This window comes from Salmo salar, chromosome 04 (assembly GCF_965601325.2).
Source record: "Salmo salar chromosome 04, fSalSal1, whole genome shotgun sequence".
Taxonomy (NCBI): Eukaryota; Metazoa; Chordata; class Actinopteri; order Salmoniformes; family Salmonidae; genus Salmo; species Salmo salar.
In genome coordinates, this window is record NC_138294.1 from 37899530 (window position 1) to 37918216 (window position 18687).

The 18687-nt window shown below is 44.3% G+C and overlaps 32 non-coding genes across 32 annotated transcripts; all 32 read right to left on the reverse strand.

Moving 5' to 3' along the window:
* Positions 1–227: 227 nt before the first annotated feature.
* On the reverse strand, positions 228–310 carry trnas-gcu (transfer RNA serine (anticodon GCU)). The gene has a single exon. It is a non-coding gene; the product is annotated as a tRNA-Ser (tRNA).
* Positions 311–1350: 1040 nt separating this feature from the next.
* On the reverse strand, positions 1351–1432 carry trnas-gcu (transfer RNA serine (anticodon GCU)). Its single transcript has one exon. It is a non-coding gene; the product is annotated as a tRNA-Ser (tRNA).
* Positions 1433–1911: 479 nt separating this feature from the next.
* trnas-gcu (transfer RNA serine (anticodon GCU)) lies at positions 1912–1993 on the reverse strand. Its single transcript has one exon. It is a non-coding gene; the product is annotated as a tRNA-Ser (tRNA).
* A 479-nt stretch (positions 1994–2472) lies between these two features.
* trnas-gcu (transfer RNA serine (anticodon GCU)) lies at positions 2473–2554 on the reverse strand. The gene has a single exon. It is a non-coding gene; the product is annotated as a tRNA-Ser (tRNA).
* Positions 2555–3033: 479 nt separating this feature from the next.
* On the reverse strand, positions 3034–3115 carry trnas-gcu (transfer RNA serine (anticodon GCU)). Its single transcript has one exon. It is a non-coding gene; the product is annotated as a tRNA-Ser (tRNA).
* Positions 3116–3594: 479 nt separating this feature from the next.
* trnas-gcu (transfer RNA serine (anticodon GCU)) lies at positions 3595–3676 on the reverse strand. The gene has a single exon. It is a non-coding gene; the product is annotated as a tRNA-Ser (tRNA).
* A 481-nt stretch (positions 3677–4157) lies between these two features.
* On the reverse strand, positions 4158–4239 carry trnas-gcu (transfer RNA serine (anticodon GCU)). Its single transcript has one exon. It is a non-coding gene; the product is annotated as a tRNA-Ser (tRNA).
* A 478-nt stretch (positions 4240–4717) lies between these two features.
* Positions 4718–4799, reverse strand: trnas-gcu (transfer RNA serine (anticodon GCU)). The gene has a single exon. It is a non-coding gene; the product is annotated as a tRNA-Ser (tRNA).
* Positions 4800–5278: 479 nt separating this feature from the next.
* trnas-gcu (transfer RNA serine (anticodon GCU)) lies at positions 5279–5360 on the reverse strand. The gene has a single exon. It is a non-coding gene; the product is annotated as a tRNA-Ser (tRNA).
* Positions 5361–5839: 479 nt separating this feature from the next.
* trnas-gcu (transfer RNA serine (anticodon GCU)) lies at positions 5840–5921 on the reverse strand. Its single transcript has one exon. It is a non-coding gene; the product is annotated as a tRNA-Ser (tRNA).
* Positions 5922–6400: 479 nt separating this feature from the next.
* trnas-gcu (transfer RNA serine (anticodon GCU)) lies at positions 6401–6482 on the reverse strand. The gene has a single exon. It is a non-coding gene; the product is annotated as a tRNA-Ser (tRNA).
* A 480-nt stretch (positions 6483–6962) lies between these two features.
* Positions 6963–7044, reverse strand: trnas-gcu (transfer RNA serine (anticodon GCU)). The gene has a single exon. It is a non-coding gene; the product is annotated as a tRNA-Ser (tRNA).
* A 479-nt stretch (positions 7045–7523) lies between these two features.
* On the reverse strand, positions 7524–7605 carry trnas-gcu (transfer RNA serine (anticodon GCU)). The gene has a single exon. It is a non-coding gene; the product is annotated as a tRNA-Ser (tRNA).
* Positions 7606–8084: 479 nt separating this feature from the next.
* On the reverse strand, positions 8085–8166 carry trnas-gcu (transfer RNA serine (anticodon GCU)). Its single transcript has one exon. It is a non-coding gene; the product is annotated as a tRNA-Ser (tRNA).
* A 479-nt stretch (positions 8167–8645) lies between these two features.
* trnas-gcu (transfer RNA serine (anticodon GCU)) lies at positions 8646–8727 on the reverse strand. The gene has a single exon. It is a non-coding gene; the product is annotated as a tRNA-Ser (tRNA).
* A 479-nt stretch (positions 8728–9206) lies between these two features.
* Positions 9207–9288, reverse strand: trnas-gcu (transfer RNA serine (anticodon GCU)). The gene has a single exon. It is a non-coding gene; the product is annotated as a tRNA-Ser (tRNA).
* Positions 9289–9767: 479 nt separating this feature from the next.
* Positions 9768–9849, reverse strand: trnas-gcu (transfer RNA serine (anticodon GCU)). Its single transcript has one exon. It is a non-coding gene; the product is annotated as a tRNA-Ser (tRNA).
* A 479-nt stretch (positions 9850–10328) lies between these two features.
* On the reverse strand, positions 10329–10410 carry trnas-gcu (transfer RNA serine (anticodon GCU)). The gene has a single exon. It is a non-coding gene; the product is annotated as a tRNA-Ser (tRNA).
* Positions 10411–10889: 479 nt separating this feature from the next.
* trnas-gcu (transfer RNA serine (anticodon GCU)) lies at positions 10890–10971 on the reverse strand. Its single transcript has one exon. It is a non-coding gene; the product is annotated as a tRNA-Ser (tRNA).
* Positions 10972–11450: 479 nt separating this feature from the next.
* On the reverse strand, positions 11451–11532 carry trnas-gcu (transfer RNA serine (anticodon GCU)). Its single transcript has one exon. It is a non-coding gene; the product is annotated as a tRNA-Ser (tRNA).
* A 479-nt stretch (positions 11533–12011) lies between these two features.
* trnas-gcu (transfer RNA serine (anticodon GCU)) lies at positions 12012–12093 on the reverse strand. Its single transcript has one exon. It is a non-coding gene; the product is annotated as a tRNA-Ser (tRNA).
* Positions 12094–12572: 479 nt separating this feature from the next.
* trnas-gcu (transfer RNA serine (anticodon GCU)) lies at positions 12573–12654 on the reverse strand. The gene has a single exon. It is a non-coding gene; the product is annotated as a tRNA-Ser (tRNA).
* Positions 12655–13133: 479 nt separating this feature from the next.
* On the reverse strand, positions 13134–13215 carry trnas-gcu (transfer RNA serine (anticodon GCU)). Its single transcript has one exon. It is a non-coding gene; the product is annotated as a tRNA-Ser (tRNA).
* Positions 13216–13694: 479 nt separating this feature from the next.
* On the reverse strand, positions 13695–13776 carry trnas-gcu (transfer RNA serine (anticodon GCU)). Its single transcript has one exon. It is a non-coding gene; the product is annotated as a tRNA-Ser (tRNA).
* A 479-nt stretch (positions 13777–14255) lies between these two features.
* trnas-gcu (transfer RNA serine (anticodon GCU)) lies at positions 14256–14337 on the reverse strand. Its single transcript has one exon. It is a non-coding gene; the product is annotated as a tRNA-Ser (tRNA).
* A 479-nt stretch (positions 14338–14816) lies between these two features.
* trnas-gcu (transfer RNA serine (anticodon GCU)) lies at positions 14817–14898 on the reverse strand. The gene has a single exon. It is a non-coding gene; the product is annotated as a tRNA-Ser (tRNA).
* Positions 14899–15377: 479 nt separating this feature from the next.
* On the reverse strand, positions 15378–15459 carry trnas-gcu (transfer RNA serine (anticodon GCU)). Its single transcript has one exon. It is a non-coding gene; the product is annotated as a tRNA-Ser (tRNA).
* Positions 15460–15938: 479 nt separating this feature from the next.
* Positions 15939–16020, reverse strand: trnas-gcu (transfer RNA serine (anticodon GCU)). Its single transcript has one exon. It is a non-coding gene; the product is annotated as a tRNA-Ser (tRNA).
* A 479-nt stretch (positions 16021–16499) lies between these two features.
* trnas-gcu (transfer RNA serine (anticodon GCU)) lies at positions 16500–16581 on the reverse strand. Its single transcript has one exon. It is a non-coding gene; the product is annotated as a tRNA-Ser (tRNA).
* Positions 16582–17060: 479 nt separating this feature from the next.
* Positions 17061–17142, reverse strand: trnas-gcu (transfer RNA serine (anticodon GCU)). Its single transcript has one exon. It is a non-coding gene; the product is annotated as a tRNA-Ser (tRNA).
* A 479-nt stretch (positions 17143–17621) lies between these two features.
* trnas-gcu (transfer RNA serine (anticodon GCU)) lies at positions 17622–17703 on the reverse strand. The gene has a single exon. It is a non-coding gene; the product is annotated as a tRNA-Ser (tRNA).
* Positions 17704–18182: 479 nt separating this feature from the next.
* On the reverse strand, positions 18183–18264 carry trnas-gcu (transfer RNA serine (anticodon GCU)). The gene has a single exon. It is a non-coding gene; the product is annotated as a tRNA-Ser (tRNA).
* Between the last annotated feature and the right edge of the window lie 423 nt (positions 18265–18687).

Below are 18687 nucleotides of genomic sequence, written 5' to 3' on the forward strand. Positions count from 1 at the left end.
CTAGGAGTGTGCAGGGATTCTATATTCATGTGGAGCCATGCAAGAGAAGAAATAAAAAAAACATTTGCGAAGAGGTTGGTTTTCCAATCTACACATGTAGTTCATCACCTTCACCACTCAGACACCAAGTTCTGTGCTCATGCGGTGGCAGTCGGCCATCTTACCAATGTTTGCGTAAGTCAAAATCTTACAGTGCCATAAAAAAAGGTCTTATATTTTTGTTTGCTCGATGAGGATGGGATTCGAACCCATGCATGCAGAGCACAATAGATTAGCAGTCCATCGCCTTAACCACTCGGCCAGCTCAATCGTTGGTACATAAGTGGCAGTTGCCCCCACAAATTGTAGTTGCTGTATGTAAACCCATGATTGAAATCAATGAAAGTTAGGCATTGCAACGGCAGAGCCATGTGTCGATCCCATCGAGACATTTAACAAATGTGTTGTCAGGCTGAGTGGTCTAAAGTGCTTGATTAAGTGTGTGGAGGTGTCGGTTCAAATCCCACCGTTGAGGTTGCCCTTGGTAAAGCTATTCTTCAATACCTGAATCTTATCAGTTGCTCTAGGAGTGTGCAGGGATTCTATATTCATGTGGGGCCATGCAAGAGAAGAAATAAAAAAAACATTTGCGAAGAGGTTGGTTTTCCAATCTACACATGTAGTTCATCACCTTCACCACTCAGACACCAAGTTCTGTGCTCATGCGGTGGCAGTCGGCCATCTTACCAATGTTTGCGTAAGTCAAAATCTTACAGTGCCATAAAAAAGATCTTATATTTTTGGTTGCTCGATGAGGATGGGATATGAACCCATGCATTCAGAGCACAATAGATTATCAGTCCATCGCCTTAACCACTCGGCCAGCTCAATCCGTTGGTACATAAGTGGCAGTTGCCCCCACAAATTGTAGTTGCTGTATGTAAACCCATGATTGAAATCAATGAAAGTTAGGCATTGCAACGGCAGAGCCATGTGTCGATCCCATCGAGACATTTAACAAATGTGTTGTCAGGCTGAGTGGTCTAAAGTGCTTGATTAAGTGTGTGGAGGTGTCGGTTCAAATCCCACCGTTGAGGTTGCCCTTGGTAAAGCTATTCTTCAATACCTGAATCTTATCAGTTGCTCTAGGAGTGTGCAGGGATTCTATATTCATGTGGGGCCATGCAAGAGAAGAAATAAAAAAAACATTTGCGAAGAGGTTGGTTTTCCAATCTACACATGTAGTTCATCACCTTCACCACTCAGATACCAAGTTCTGTGCTCTTGCGGTGGCAGTCGGCCATCTTACCAATGTTTGCGTAAGTCAAAATCTTACAGTGCCATAAAAAAGGTCTTATTTTTTTGGTTGCTCGATGAGGATGGGATTCGAACCCATGCATGCAGAGCACAATGGATTAGCAGTCCATCGCCTTAACCACTCGGCCACCTCATCCGTTTGTACACACGTGGTATTTTCCACCACAAACTGTAGTTGCTGTATGTAAACCCATGATTGAAATCGATGAAAGTTAGGCATTGCAACGGCAGGGCCATGTGTCGATCCCATCGAGACATTTAACAAATGTGTTGTCAGGCTGAGTGGTCTAAAGTGCTTGATTAAGTGTGTGGAGGTGTCGGTTCAAATCCCACCGTTGAGGTTGCCCTTGGTAAAGCTATTCTTCAATACCTGAATCTTATCAGTCGCTCTAGGAGTGTGCAGGGATTCTATATTCATGTGGGGCCATGCAAGAGAAGAAATAAAAAAAACATTTGCGAAGAGGTTGGTTTTCCAATCTACACATGTAGTTCATCGCCTTCACCACTCAGATACCAAGTTCTGTGCTCTTGCGGTGGCAGTCGGCCATCTTACCAATGTTTGCGTAAGTCAAAATCTTACAGTGCCATAAAAAAGGTCTTAATTTTTTGGTTGCTCGATGAGGATGGGATTCAAACCCATGCATGCAGGGCACAATGGATTAGCAGTCCATCGCCTTAACCACTCGGCCACCTCATCCGTTTGTACACACGTGGCATTTTCCCCCACAAACTGTAGTTGCTGTATGTAAACCCATGATTGAAATCGATGAAAGTTAGGCATTGCAACGGCAGGGCCATGTGTCGATCCCATCGAGACATTTAACAAATGTGTTGTCAGGCTGAGTGGTCTAAAGTGCTTGATTAAGTGTGTGGAGGTGTCGGTTCAAATCCCACCGTTGAGGTTGCCCTTGGTAAAGCTATTCTTCAATACCTGAATCTTATCAGTCGCTCTAGGAGTGTGCAGGGATTCTATATTCATGTGGGGCCATGCAAGAGAAGAAATAAAAAAAACATTTGCGAAGAGGTTGGTTTTCCAATCTACACATGTAGTTCATCGCCTTCACCACTCAGATACCAAGTTCTGTGCTCTTGCGGTGGCAGTCGGCCATCTTACCAATGTTTGCGTAAGTCAAAATCTTACAGTGCCATAAAAAAAGTCTTATTTTTTTGGTTGCTCGATGAGGATGGGATTCGAACCCATGCATGCAGAGCACAATGGATTAGCAGTCCATCGCCTTAACCACTCGGCCACCTCATCCGTTTGTACACACGTGGTATTTTCCACCACAAACTGTAGTTGCTGTATGTAAACCCATGATTGAAATCGATGAAAGTTAGGCATTGCAACGGCAGGGCCATGTGTCGATCCCATCGAGACATTTAACAAATGTGTTGTCAGGCTGAGTGGTCTAAAGTGCTTGATTAAGTGTGTGGAGGTGTCGGTTCAAATCCCACCGTTGAGGTTGCCCTTGGTAAAGCTATTCTTCAATACCTGAATCTTATCAGTCGCTCTAGGAGTGTGCAGGGATTCTATATTCATGTGGGGCCATGCAAGAGAAGAAATAAAAAAAACATTTGCGAAGAGGTTGGTTTTCCAATCTACACATGTAGTTCATCGCCTTCACCACTCAGATACCAAGTTCTGTGCTCTTGCGGTGGCAGTCGGCCATCTTACCAATGTTTGCGTAAGTCAAAATCTTACAGTGCCATAAAAAAGGTCTTATTTTTTTGGTTGCTCGATGAGGATGGGATTCAAACCCATGCATGCAGGGCACAATGGATTAGCAGTCCATCGCCTTAACCACTCGGCCACCTCATCCGTTTGTACACACGTGGTATTTTCCACCACAAACTGTAGTTGCTGTATGTAAACCCATGATTGAAATCGATGAAAGTTAGGCATTGCAACGGCAGGGCCATGTGTCGATCCCATCGAGACATTTAACAAATGTGTTGTCAGGCTGAGTGGTCTAAAGTGCTTGATTAAGTGTGTGGAGGTGTCGGTTCAAATCCCACCGTTGAGGTTGCCCTTGGTAAAGCTATTCTTCAATACCTGAATCTTATCAGTTGCTCTAGGAGTGTGCAGGGATTCTATATTCATGTGGGGCCATGCAAGAGAAGAAATAAAAAAAACATTTGCGAAGAGGTTGGTTTTCCAATCTACACATGTAGTTCATCGCCTTCACCACTCAGATACCAAGTTCTGTGCTCTTGCGGTGGCAGTCGGCCATCTTACCAATGTTTGCGTAAGTCAAAATCTTACAGTGCCATAAAAAAGGTCTTATTTTTTTGGTTGCTCGATGAGGATGGGATTCGAACCCATGCATGCAGAGCACAATGGATTAGCAGTCCATCGCCTTAACCACTCGGCCACCTCATCCGTTTGTACACATGTGGCATTTTCACCCACAAACTGTAGTTGCTGTATGTAAACCCATGATTGAAATCGATGAAAGTTAGGCATTGCAACGGCAGGGCCATGTGTCCATCCCATCGAGACATTTAACAAATGTGTTGTCAGGCTGAGTGGTCTAAAGTGCTTGATTAAGTGTGTGGAGGTGTCGGTTCAAATCCCACCGTTGAGGTTGCCCTTGGTAAAGCTATTCTTCAATACCTGAATCTTATCAGTTGCTCTAGGAGTGTGCAGGGATTCTATATTCATGTGGGGCCATGCAAGAGAAGAAATTAAAAAAAAACATTTGCGAAGAGGTTGGTTTTCCAATCTACACATGTAGTTCATCGCCTTCACCACTCAGATACCAAGTTCTGTGCTCTTGCGGTGGCAGTCGGCCATCTTACCAATGTTTGCGTAAGTCAAAATCTTACAGTGCCATAAAAAAGGTCTTATTTTTTTGGTTGCTCGATGAGGATGGGATTCGAACCCATGCATGCAGAGCACAATGGATTAGCAGTCCATCGCCTTAACCACTCGGCCACCTCATCCGCTGTACACAAGTGGCAGTTGCCCCCACAAACTGTAGTTGCTGTATGTAAACCCATGATTGAAATCAATGAAAGTTAGGCATTGCAACGGCAGGGCCATGTGTCGATCCCATCGAGACATTTAACAAATGTGTTGTCAGGCTGAGTGGTCTAAAGTGCTTGATTAAGTGTGTGGAGGTGTCGGTTCAAATCCCACCGTTGAGGTTGCCCTTGGTAAAGCTATTCTTCAATACCTGAATCTTATCAGTCGCTCTAGGAGTGTGCAGGGATTCTATATTCATGTGGGGCCATGCAAGAGAAGAAATAAAAAAAACATTTGCGAAGAGGTTGGTTTTCCAATCTACACATGTAGTTCATCGCCTTCACCACTCAGATACCAAGTTCTGTGCTCTTGCGGTGGCAGTCGGCCATCTTACCAATGTTTGCGTAAGTCAAAATCTTACAGTGCCATAAAAAAGGTCTTATTTTTTTGGTTGCTCGATGAGGATGGGATTCGAACCCATGCATGCAGAGCACAATGGATTAGCAGTCCATCGCCTTAACCACTCGGCCACCTCATCCGTTTGTACACACGTGGTATTTTCCACCACAAACTGTAGTTGCTGTATGTAAACCCATGATTGAAATCGATGAAAGTTAGGCATTGCAACGGCAGGGCCATGTGTCGATCCCATCGAGACATTTAACAAATGTGTTGTCAGGCTGAGTGGTCTAAAGTGCTTGATTAAGTGTGTGGAGGTGTCGGTTCAAATCCCACCGTTGAGGTTGCCCTTGGTAAAGCTATTCTTCAATACCTGAATCTTATCAGTCGCTCTAGGAGTGTGCAGGGATTCTATATTCATGTGGGGCCATGCAAGAGAAGAAATAAAAAAAACATTTGCGAAGAGGTTGGTTTTCCAATCTACACATGTAGTTCATCGCCTTCACCACTCAGATACCAAGTTCTGTGCTCTTGCGGTGGCAGTCGGCCATCTTACCAATGTTTGCGTAAGTCAAAATCTTACAGTGCCATAAAAAAGGTCTTATTTTTTTGGTTGCTCGATGAGGATGGGATTCAAACACATGAATGCAGGGCACAATGGATTAGCAGTCCATCGCCTTAACCACTCGGCCACCTCATCCGTTTGTACACACGTGGTATTTTCCACCACAAACTGTAGTTTCTGTATGTAAACCCATGATTGAAATCGATGAAAGTTAGGCATTGCAACGGCAGGGCCATGTGTCGATCCCATCGAGACATTTAACAAATGTGTTGTCAGGCTGAGTGGTCTAAAGTGCTTGATTAAGTGTGTGGAGGTGTCGGTTCAAATCCCATCATTGAGGTTGCCCTTGGTAAAGCTTTTCTTCAATACCTGAATCTTATCAGTCGCTCTAGGAGTGTGCAGGGATTCTATATTCATGTGGGGCCATGCAAGAGAAGAAATAAAAAAAACATTTGCGAAGAGGTTGGTTTTCCAATCTACACATGTAGTTCATCGCCTTCACCACTCAGATACCAAGTTCTGTGCTCTTGCGGTGGCAGTCGGCCATCTTACCAATGTTTGCGTAAGTCAAAATCTTACAGTGCCATAAAAAAGGTCTTATTTTTTTGGTTGCTCGATGAGGATGGGATTCAAACCCATGCATGCAGAGCACAATGGATTAGCAGTCCATCGCCTTAACCACTCGGCCACCTCATCCGTTTGTACACACGTGGTATTTTCCACCACAAACTGTAGTTGCTGTATGTAAACCCATGATTGAAATCGATGAAAGTTAGGCATTGCAACGGCAGGGCCATGTGTCGATCCCATCGAGACATTTAACAAATGTGTTGTCAGGCTGAGTGGTCTAAAGTGCTTGATTAAGTGTGTGGAGGTGTCGGTTCAAATCCCACCGTTGAGGTTGCCCTTGGTAAAGCTTTTCTTCAATACCTGAATCTTATCAGTCGCTCTAGGAGTGTGCAGGGATTCTATATTCATGTGGGGCCATGCAAGAGAAGAAATAAAAAAAACATTTGCGAAGAGGTTGGTTTTCCAATCTACACATGTAGTTCATCGCCTTCACCACTCAGATACCAAGTTCTGTGCTCTTGCGGTGGCAGTCGGCCATCTTACCAATGTTTGCGTAAGTCAAAATCTTACAGTGCCATAAAAAAAGTCTTATTTTTTTGGTTGCTCGATGAGGATGGGATTCAAACCCATGCATGCAGAGCACAATGGATTAGCAGTCCATCGCCTTAACCACTCGGCCACCTCATCCGTTTGTACACATGTGGCATTTTCCACCCACAAACTGTAGTTGCTGTATGTAAACCCATGATTGAAATCGATGAAAGTTAGGCATTGCAACGGCAGGGCCATGTGTCGATCCCATCGAGACATTTAACAAATGTGTTGTCAGGCTGAGTGGTCTAAAGTGCTTGATTAAGTGTGTGGAGGTGTTGGTTCAAATCCCACCGTTGAGGTTGCCCTTGGTAAAGCTATTCTTCAATACCTGAATCTTATCAGTCGCTCTAGGAGTGTGCAGGGATTCTATATTCATGTGGGGCCATGCAAGAGAAGAAATAAAAAAAACATTTGCGAAGAGGTTGGTTTTCCAATCTACACATGTAGTTCATCGCCTTCACCACTCAGATACCAAGTTCTGTGCTCTTGCGGTGGCAGTCGGCCATCTTACCAATGTTTGCGTAAGTCAAAATCTTACAGTGCCATAAAAAAGGTCTTATTTTTTTGGTTGCTCGATGAGGATGGGATTCGAACCCATGCATGCAGAGCACAATGGATTAGCAGTCCATCGCCTTAACCACTCGGCCACCTCATCCGTTTGTACACACGTGGTATTTTCACCCACAAACTGTAGTTGCTGTATGTAAACCCATGATTGAAATCGATGAAAGTTAGGCATTGCAACGGCAGGGCCATGTGTCGATCCCATCGAGACATTTAACAAATGTGTTGTCAGGCTGAGTGGTCTAAAGTGCTTGATTAAGTGTGTGGAGGTGTCGGTTCAAATCCCATCATTGAGGTTGCCCTTGGTAAAGCTTTTCTTCAATACCTGAATCTTATCAGTCGCTCTAGGAGTGTGCAGGGATTCTATATTCATGTGGGGCCATGCAAGAGAAGAAATAAAAAAAACATTTGCGAAGAGGTTGGTTTTCCAATCTACACATGTAGTTCATCGCCTTCACCACTCAGATACCAAGTTCTGTGCTCTTGCGGTGGCAGTCGGCCATCTTACCAATGTTTGCGTAAGTCAAAATCTTACAGTGCCATAAAAAAAGTCATATTTTTTTGGTTGCTCGATGAGGATGGGATTCGAACCCATGCATGCAGAGCACAATGGATTAGCAGTCCATCGCCTTAACCACTCGGCCACCTCATCCGTTTGTACTCATGTGGTATTTTCCACCACAAACTGTAGTTGCTGTATGTAAACCCATGATTGAAATCGATGAAAGTTAGGCATTGCAACGGCAGGGCCATGTGTCGATCCCATCGAGACATTTAACAAATGTGTTGTCAGGCTGAGTGGTCTAAAGTGCTTGATTAAGTGTGTGGAGGTGTCGGTTCAAATCCCATCATTGAGGTTGCCCTTGGTAAAGCTTTTCTTCAATACCTGAATCTTATCAGTCGCTCTAGGAGTGTGCAGGGATTCTATATTCATGTGGGGCCATGCAAGAGAAGAAATAAAAAAAACATTTGCGAAGAGGTTGGTTTTCCAATCTACACATGTAGTTCATCGCCTTCACCACTCAGATACCAAGTTCTGTGCTCTTGCGGTGGCAGTCGGCCATCTTACCAATGTTTGCGTAAGTCAAAATCTTACAGTGCCATAAAAAAAGTCTTATTTTTTTGGTTGCTCGATGAGGATGGGATTCGAACCCATGCATGCAGAGCACAATGGATTAGCAGTCCATCGCCTTAACCACTCGGCCACCTCATCCATTTGTACTCATGTGGTATTTTCCACCACAAACTGTAGTTGCTGTATGTAAACCCATGATTGAAATCGATGAAAGTTAGGCATTGCAACGGCAGGGCCATGTGTCGATCCCATCGAGACATTTAACAAATGTGTTGTCAGGCTGAGTGGTCTAAAGTGCTTGATTAAGTGTGTGGAGGTGTCGGTTCAAATCCCATCATTGAGGTTGCCCTTGGTAAAGCTTTTCTTCAATACCTGAATCTTATCAGTCGCTCTAGGAGTGTGCAGGGATTCTATATTCATGTGGGGCCATGCAAGAGAAGAAATAAAAAAAACATTTGCGAAGAGGTTGGTTTTCCAATCTACACATGTAGTTCATCGCCTTCACCACTCAGATACCAAGTTCTGTGCTCTTGCGGTGGCAGTCGGCCATCTTACCAATGTTTGCGTAAGTCAAAATCTTACAGTGCCATAAAAAAGGTCTTATTTTTTTGGTTGCTCGATGAGGATGGGATTCAAACCCATGCATGCAGAGCACAATGGATTAGCAGTCCATCGCCTTAACCACTCGGCCACCTCATCCGTTTGTACACACGTGGTATTTTCCACCACAAACTGTAGTTGCTGTATGTAAACCCATGATTGAAATCGATGAAAGTTAGGCATTGCAACGGCAGGGCCATGTGTCGATCCCATCGAGACATTTAACAAATGTGTTGTCAGGCTGAGTGGTCTAAAGTGCTTGATTAAGTGTGTGGAGGTGTCGGTTCAAATCCCACCGTTGAGGTTGCCCTTGGTAAAGCTATTCTTCAATACCTGAATCTTATCAGTCGCTCTAGGAGTGTGCAGGGATTCTATATTCATGTGGGGCCATGCAAGAGAAGAAATAAAAAAAACATTTGCGAAGAGGTTGGTTTTCCAATCTACACATGTAGTTCATCGCCTTCACCACTCAGATACCAAGTTCTGTGCTCTTGCGGTGGCAGTCGGCCATCTTACCAATGTTTGCGTAAGTCAAAATCTTACAGTGCCATAAAAAAGGTCTTATTTTTTTGGTTGCTCGATGAGGATGGGATTCGAACCCATGCATGCAGAGCACAATGGATTAGCAGTCCATCGCCTTAACCACTCGGCCACCTCATCCGTTTGTACACATGTGGCATTTTCACCCACAAACTGTAGTTGCTGTATGTAAACCCATGATTGAAATCAATGAAAGTTAGGCATTGCAACGGCAGGGCCATGTGTCCATCCCATCGAGACATTTAACAAATGTGTTGTCAGGCTGAGTGGTCTAAAGTGCTTGATTAAGTGTGTGGAGGTGTCGGTTCAAATCCCACCGTTGAGGTTGCCCTTGGTAAAGCTATTCTTCAATACCTGAATCTTATCAGTCGCTCTAGGAGTGTGCAGGGATTCTATATTCATGTGGGGCCATGCAAGAGAAGAAATAAAAAAAACATTTGCGAAGAGGTTGGTTTTCCAATCTACACATGTAGTTCATCGCCTTCACCACTCAGATACCAAGTTCTGTGCTCTTGCGGTGGCAGTCGGCCATCTTACCAATGTTTGCGTAAGTCAAAATCTTACAGTGCCATAAAAAAGGTCTTATTTTTTTGGTTGCTCGATGAGGATGGGATTCGAACCCATGCATGCAGAGCACAATGGATTAGCAGTCCATCGCCTTAACCACTCGGCCACCTCATCCGTTTGTACACACGTGGTATTTTCCACCACAAACTGTAGTTGCTGTATGTAAACCCATGATTGAAATCGATGAAAGTTAGGCATTGCAACGGCAGGGCCATGTGTCGATCCCATCGAGACATTTAACAAATGTGTTGTCAGGCTGAGTGGTCTAAAGTGCTTGATTAAGTGTGTGGAGGTGTCGGTTCAAATCCCATCATTGAGGTTGCCCTTGGTAAAGCTTTTCTTCAATACCTGAATCTTATCAGTCGCTCTAGGAGTGTGCAGGGATTCTATATTCATGTGGGGCCATGCAAGAGAAGAAATAAAAAAAACATTTGCGAAGAGGTTGGTTTTCCAATCTACACATGTAGTTCATCGCCTTCACCACTCAGATACCAAGTTCTGTGCTCTTGCGGTGGCAGTCGGCCATCTTACCAATGTTTGCGTAAGTCAAAATCTTACAGTGCCATAAAAAAGGTCTTATTTTTTTGGTTGCTCGATGAGGATGGGATTCGAACCCATGCATGCAGAGCACAATGGATTAGCAGTCCATCGCCTTAACCACTCGGCCACCTCATCCGTTTGTACACACGTGGTATTTTCCACCACAAACTGTAGTTGCTGTATGTAAACCCATGATTGAAATCGATGAAAGTTAGGCATTGCAACGGCAGGGCCATGTGTCGATCCCATCGAGACATTTAACAAATGTGTTGTCAGGCTGAGTGGTCTAAAGTGCTTGATTAAGTGTGTGGAGGTGTCGGTTCAAATCCCACCGTTGAGGTTGCCCTTGGTAAAGCTATTCTTCAATACCTGAATCTTATCAGTCGCTCTAGGAGTGTGCAGGGATTCTATATTCATGTGGGGCCATGCAAGAGAAGAAATAAAAAAAACATTTGCGAAGAGGTTGGTTTTCCAATCTACACATGTAGTTCATCGCCTTCACCACTCAGATACCAAGTTCTGTGCTCTTGCGGTGGCAGTCGGCCATCTTACCAATGTTTGCGTAAGTCAAAATCTTACAGTGCCATAAAAAAGGTCTTATTTTTTTGGTTGCTCGATGAGGATGGGATTCGAACCCATGCATGCAGAGCACAATGGATTAGCAGTCCATCGCCTTAACCACTCGGCCACCTCATCCGTTTGTACACATGTGGTATTTTCCACCACAAACTGTAGTTGCTGTATGTAAACCCATGATTGAAATCGATGAAAGTTAGGCATTGCAACGGCAGGGCCATGTGTCGATCCCATCGAGACATTTAACAAATGTGTTGTCAGGCTGAGTGGTCTAAAGTGCTTGATTAAGTGTGTGGAGGTGTCGGTTCAAATCCCACCGTTGAGGTTGCCCTTGGTAAAGCTATTCTTCAATACCTGAATCTTATCAGTCGCTCTAGGAGTGTGCAGGGATTCTATATTCATGTGGGGCCATGCAAGAGAAGAAATAAAAAAAACATTTGCGAAGAGGTTGGTTTTCCAATCTACACATGTAGTTCATCGCCTTCACCACTCAGATACCAAGTTCTGTGCTCTTGCGGTGGCAGTCGGCCATCTTACCAATGTTTGCGTAAGTCAAAATCTTACAGTGCCATAAAAAAGGTCTTATTTTTTTGGTTGCTCGATGAGGATGGGATTCGAACCCATGCATGCAGAGCACAATGGATTAGCAGTCCATCGCCTTAACCACTCGGCCACCTCATCCGTTTGTACACATGTGGCATTTTCACCCACAAACTGTAGTTGCTGTATGTAAACCCATGATTGAAATCAATGAAAGTTAGGCATTGCAACGGCAGGGCCATGTGTCCATCCCATCGAGACATTTAACAAATGTGTTGTCAGGCTGAGTGGTCTAAAGTGCTTGATTAAGTGTGTGGAGGTGTTGGTTCAAATCCCACCGTTGAGGTTGCCCTTGGTAAAGCTATTCTTCAATACCTGAATCTTATCAGTCGCTCTAGGAGTGTGCAGGGATTCTATATTCATGTGGGGCCATGCAAGAGAAGAAATAAAAAAAACATTTGCGAAGAGGTTGGTTTTCCAATCTACACATGTAGTTCATCGCCTTCACCACTCAGATACCAAGTTCTGTGCTCTTGCGGTGGCAGTCGGCCATCTTACCAATGTTTGCGTAAGTCAAAATCTTACAGTGCCATAAAAAAGGTCTTATTTTTTTGGTTGCTCGATGAGGATGGGATTCAAACCCATGCATGCAGGGCACAATGGATTAGCAGTCCATCGCCTTAACCACTCGGCCACCTCATCCGTTTGTACACACGTGGTATTTTCCACCACAAACTGTAGTTTCTGTATGTAAACCCATGATTGAAATCGATGAAAGTTAGGCATTGCAACGGCAGGGCCATGTGTCGATCCCATCGAGACATTTAACAAATGTGTTGTCAGGCTGAGTGGTCTAAAGTGCTTGATTAAGTGTGTGGAGGTGTCGGTTCAAATCCCACCGTTGAGGTTGCCCTTGGTAAAGCTATTCTTCAATACCTGAATCTTATCAGTCGCTCTAGGAGTGTGCAGGGATTCTATATTCATGTGGGGCCATGCAAGAGAAGAAATAAAAAAAACATTTGCGAAGAGGTTGGTTTTCCAATCTACACATGTAGTTCATCGCCTTCACCACTCAGATACCAAGTTCTGTGCTCTTGCGGTGGCAGTCGGCCATCTTACCAATGTTTGCGTAAGTCAAAATCTTACAGTGCCATAAAAAAGGTCTTATTTTTTTGGTTGCTCGATGAGGATGGGATTCGAACCCATGCATGCAGAGCACAATGGATTAGCAGTCCATCGCCTTAACCACTCGGCCACCTCATCCGTTTGTACACATGTGGCATTTTCCACCACAAACTGTAGTTGCTGTATGTAAACCCATGATTGAAATCGATGAAAGTTAGGCATTGCAACGGCAGGGCCATGTGTCGATCCCATCGAGACATTTAACAAATGTGTTGTCAGGCTGAGTGGTCTAAAGTGCTTGATTAAGTGTGTGGAGGTGTCGGTTCAAATCCCACCGTTGAGGTTGCCCTTGGTAAAGCTATTCTTCAATACCTGAATCTTATCAGTCGCTCTAGGAGTGTGCAGGGATTCTATATTCATGTGGGGCCATGCAAGAGAAGAAATAAAAAAAACATTTGCGAAGAGGTTGGTTTTCCAATCTACACATGTAGTTCATCGCCTTCACCACTCAGATACCAAGTTCTGTGCTCTTGCGGTGGCAGTCGGCCATCTTACCAATGTTTGCGTAAGTCAAAATCTTACAGTGCCATAAAAAAGGTCTTATTTTTTTGGTTGCTCGATGAGGATGGGATTCAAACCCATGAATGCAGGGCACAATGGATTAGCAGTCCATCGCCTTAACCACTCGGCCACCTCATCCGTTTGTACACACGTGGTATTTTCCACCACAAACTGTAGTTTCTGTATGTAAACCCATGATTGAAATCGATGAAAGTTAGGCATTGCAACGGCAGGGCCATGTGTCGATCCCATCGAGACATTTAACAAATGTGTTGTCAGGCTGAGTGGTCTAAAGTGCTTGATTAAGTGTGTGGAGGTGTCGGTTCAAATCCCACCGTTGAGGTTGCCCTTGGTAAAGCTATTCTTCAATACCTGAATCTTATCAGTCGCTCTAGGAGTGTGCAGGGATTCTATATTCATGTGGGGCCATGCAAGAGAAGAAATAAAAAAAACATTTGCGAAGAGGTTGGTTTTCCAATCTACACATGTAGTTCATCGCCTTCACCACTCAGATACCAAGTTCTGTGCTCTTGCGGTGGCAGTCGGCCATCTTACCAATGTTTGCGTAAGTCAAAATCTTACAGTGCCATAAAAAAAGTCATATTTTTTTGGTTGCTCGATGAGGATGGGATTCGAACCCATGCATGCAGAGCACAATGGATTAGCAGTCCATCGCCTTAACCACTCGGCCACCTCATCCGTTTGTACACATGTGGTATTTTCCACCACAAACTGTAGTTGCTGTATGTAAACCCATGATTGAAATCGATGAAAGTTAGGCATTGCAACGGCAGGGCCATGTGTCGATCCCATCGAGACATTTAACAAATGTGTTGTCAGGCTGAGTGGTCTAAAGTGCTTGATTAAGTGTGTGGAGGTGTCGGTTCAAATCCCACCGTTGAGGTTGCCCTTGGTAAAGCTATTCTTCAATACCTGAATCTTATCAGTCGCTCTAGGAGTGTGCAGGGATTCTATATTCATGTGGGGCCATGCAAGAGAAGAAATAAAAAAAACATTTGCGAAGAGGTTGGTTTTCCAATCTACACATGTAGTTCATCGCCTTCACCACTCAGATACCAAGTTCTGTGCTCTTGCGGTGGCAGTCGGCCATCTTACCAATGTTTGCGTAAGTCAAAATCTTACAGTGCCATAAAAAAGGTCTTATTTTTTTGGTTGCTCGATGAGGATGGGATTCGAACCCATGCATGCAGAGCACAATGGATTAGCAGTCCATCGCCTTAACCACTCGGCCACCTCATCCGTTTGTACACACGTGGTATTTTCCACCACAAACTGTAGTTGCTGTATGTAAACCCATGATTGAAATCGATGAAAGTTAGGCATTGCAACGGCAGGGCCATGTGTCGATCCCATCGAGACATTTAACAAATGTGTTGTCAGGCTGAGTGGTCTAAAGTGCTTGATTAAGTGTGTGGAGGTGTCGGTTCAAATCCCACCGTTGAGGTTGCCCTTGGTAAAGCTATTCTTCAATACCTGAATCTTATCAGTCGCTCTAGGAGTGTGCAGGGATTCTATATTCATGTGGGGCCATGCAAGAGAAGAAATAAAAAAAACATTTGCGAAGAGGTTGGTTTTCCAATCTACACATGTAGTTCATCGCCTTCACCACTCAGATACCAAGTTCTGTGCTCTTGCGGTGGCAGTCGGCCATCTTACCAATGTTTGCGTAAGTCAAAATCTTACAGTGCCATAAAAAAGGTCTTATTTTTTTGGTTGCTCGATGAGGATGGGATTCAAACCCATGCATGCAGAGCACAATGGATTAGCAGTCCATCGCCTTAACCACTCGGCCACCTCATCCGTTTGTACACACGTGGTATTTTCCACCACAAACTGTAGTTGCTGTATGTAAACCCATGATTGAAATCGATGAAAGTTAGGCATTGCAACGGCAGGGCCATGTGTCGATCCCATCGAGACATTTAACAAATGTGTTGTCAGGCTGAGTGGTCTAAAGTGCTTGATTAAGTGTGTGGAGGTGTCGGTTCAAATCCCACCGTTGAGGTTGCCCTTGGTAAAGCTATTCTTCAATACCTGAATCTTATCAGTCGCTCTAGGAGTGTGCAGGGATTCTATATTCATGTGGGGCCATGCAAGAGAAGAAATAAAAAAAACATTTGCGAAGAGGTTGGTTTTCCAATCTACACATGTAGTTCATCGCCTTCACCACTCAGATACCAAGTTCTGTGCTCTTGCGGTGGCAGTCGGCCATCTTACCAATGTTTGCGTAAGTCAAAATCTTACAGTGCCATAAAAAAGGTCATATTTTTTTGGTTGCTCGATGAGGATGGGATTCGAACCCATGCATGCAGAGCACAATGGATTAGCAGTCCATCGCCTTAACCACTCGGCCACCTCATCCGTTTGTACACACGTGGTATTTTCCACCACAAACTGTAGTTGCTGTATGTAAACCCATGATTGAAATCGATGAAAGTTAGGCATTGCAACGGCAGGGCCATGTGTCGATCCCATCGAGACATTTAACAAATGTGTTGTCAGGCTGAGTGGTCTAAAGTGCTTGATTAAGTGTGTGGAGGTGTCGGTTCAAATCCCACCGTTGAGGTTGCCCTTGGTAAAGCTATTCTTCAATACCTGAATCTTATCAGTCGCTCTAGGAGTGTGCAGGGATTCTATATTCATGTGGGGCCATGCAAGAGAAGAAATAAAAAAAACATTTGCGAAGAGGTTGGTTTTCCAATCTACACATGTAGTTCATCGCCTTCACCACTCAGATACCAAGTTCTGTGCTCTTGCGGTGGCAGTCGGCCATCTTACCAATGTTTGCGTAAGTCAAAATCTTACAGTGCCATAAAAAAGGTCTTATTTTTTTGGTTGCTCGATGAGGATGGGATTCGAACCCATGCATGCAGAGCACAATGGATTAGCAGTCCATCGCCTTAACCACTCGGCCACCTCATCCGTTTGTACACATGTGGCATTTTCACCCACAAACTGTAGTTGCTGTATGTAAACCCATGATTGAAATCAATGAAAGTTAGGCATTGCAACGGCAGGGCCATGTGTCCATCCCATCGAGACATTTAACAAATGTGTTGTCAGGCTGAGTGGTCTAAAGTGCTTGATTAAGTGTGTGGAGGTGTTGGTTCAAATCCCACCGTTGAGGTTGCCCTTGGTAAAGCTATTCTTCAATACCTGAATCTTATCAGTCGCTCTAGGAGTGTGCAGGGATTCTATATTCATGTGGGGCCATGCAAGAGAAGAAATAAAAAAAACATTTGCGAAGAGGTTGGTTTTCCAATCTACACATGTAGTTCATCGCCTTCACCACTCAGATACCAAGTTCTGTGCTCTTGCGGTGGCAGTCGGCCATCTTACCAATGTTTGCGTAAGTCAAAATCTTACAGTGCCATAAAAAAGGTCTTATTTTTTTGGTTGCTCGATGAGGATGGGATTCAAACACATGCATGCAGGGCACAATGGATTAGCAGTCCATCGCCTTAACCACTCGGCCACCTCATCCGTTTGTACACACGTGGTATTTTCCACCACAAACTGTAGTTGCTGTATGTAAACCCATGATTGAAATCGATGAAAGTTAGGCATTGCAACGGCAGGGCCATGTGTCGATCCCATCGAGACATTTAACAAATGTGTTGTCAGGCTGAGTGGTCTAAAGTGCTTGATTAAGTGTGTGGAGGTGTCGGTTCAAATCCCACCGTTGAGGTTGCCCTTGGTAAAGCTATTCTTCAATACCTGAATCTTATCAGTCGCTCTAGGAGTGTGCAGGGATTCTATATTCATGTGGGGCCATGCAAGAGAAGAAATAAAAAAAACATTTGCGAAGAGGTTGGTTTTCCAATCTACACATGTAGTTCATCGCCTTCACCACTCAGATACCAAGTTCTGTGCTCTTGCGGTGGCAGTCGGCCATCTTACCAATGTTTGCGTAAGTCAAAATCTTACAGTGCCATAAAAAAGGTCTTATTTTTTTGGTTGCTCGATGAGGATGGGATTCGAACCCATGCATGCAGAGCACAATGGATTAGCAGTCCATCGCCTTAACCACTCGGCCACCTCATCCGTTTGTACACACGTGGTATTTTCCACCACAAACTGTAGTTGCTGTATGTAAACCCATGATTGAAATCGATGAAAGTTAGGCATTGCAACGGCAGGGCCATGTGTCGATCCCATCGAGACATTTAACAAATGTGTTGTCAGGCTGAGTGGTCTAAAGTGCTTGATTAAGTGTGTGGAGGTGTCGGTTCAAATCCCACCGTTGAGGTTGCCCTTGGTAAAGCTATTCTTCAATACCTGAATCTTATCAGTCGCTCTAGGAGTGTGCAGGGATTCTATATTCATGTGGGGCCATGCAAGAGAAGAAATAAAAAAAACATTTGCGAAGAGGTTGGTTTTCCAATCTACACATGTAGTTCATCGCCTTCACCACTCAGATACCAAGTTCTGTGCTCTTGCGGTGGCAGTCGGCCATCTTACCAATGTTTGCGTAAGTCAAAATCTTACAGTGCCATAAAAAAGGTCTTATTTTTTTGGTTGCTCGATGAGGATGGGATTCAAACCCATGCATGCAGAGCACAATGGATTAGCAGTCCATCGCCTTAACCACTCGGCCACCTCATCCGTTTGTACACATGTGGTATTTTCCACCACAAACTGTAGTTGCTGTATGTAAACCCATGATTGAAATCGATGAAAGTTAGGCATTGCAACGGCAGGGCCATGTGTCGATCCCATCGAGACATTTAACAAATGTGTTGTCAGGCTGAGTGGTCTAAAGTGCTTGATTAAGTGTGTGGAGGTGTCGGTTCAAATCCCACCGTTGAGGTTGCCCTTGGTAAAGCTATTCTTCAATACCTGAATCTTATCAGTCGCTCTAGGAGTGTGCAGGGATTCTATATTCATGTGGGGCCATGCAAGAGAAGAAATAAAAAAAACATTTGCGAAGAGGTTGGTTTTCCAATCTACACATGTAGTTCATCGCCTTCACCACTCAGATACCAAGTTCTGTGCTCTTGCGGTGGCAGTCGGCCATCTTACCAATGTTTGCGTAAGTCAAAATCTTACAGTGCCATAAAAAAGGTCTTATTTTTTTGGTTGCTCGATGAGGATGGGATTCAAACACATGAATGCAGGGCACAATGGATTAGCAGTCCATCGCCTTAACCACTCGGCCACCTCATCCGTTTGTACACACGTGGTATTTTCCACCACAAACTGTAGTTTCTGTATGTAAACCCATGATTGAAATCGATGAAAGTTAGGCATTGCAACGGCAGGGCCATGTGTCGATCCCATCGAGACATTTAACAAATGTGTTGTCAGGCTGAGTGGTCTAAAGTGCTTGATTAAGTGTGTGGAGGTGTCGGTTCAAATCCCACCATTGAGGTTGCCCTTGGTAAAGCTATTCTTCAATACCTGAATCTTATCAGTCGCTCTAGGAGTGTGCAGGGATTCTATATTCATGTGGGGCCATGCAAGAGAAGAAATAAAAAAAACATTTGCGAAGAGGTTGGTTTTCCAATCTACACATGTAGTTCATCGCCTTCACCACTCAGATACCAAGTTCTGTGCTCTTGCGGTGGCAGTCGGCCATCTTACCAATGT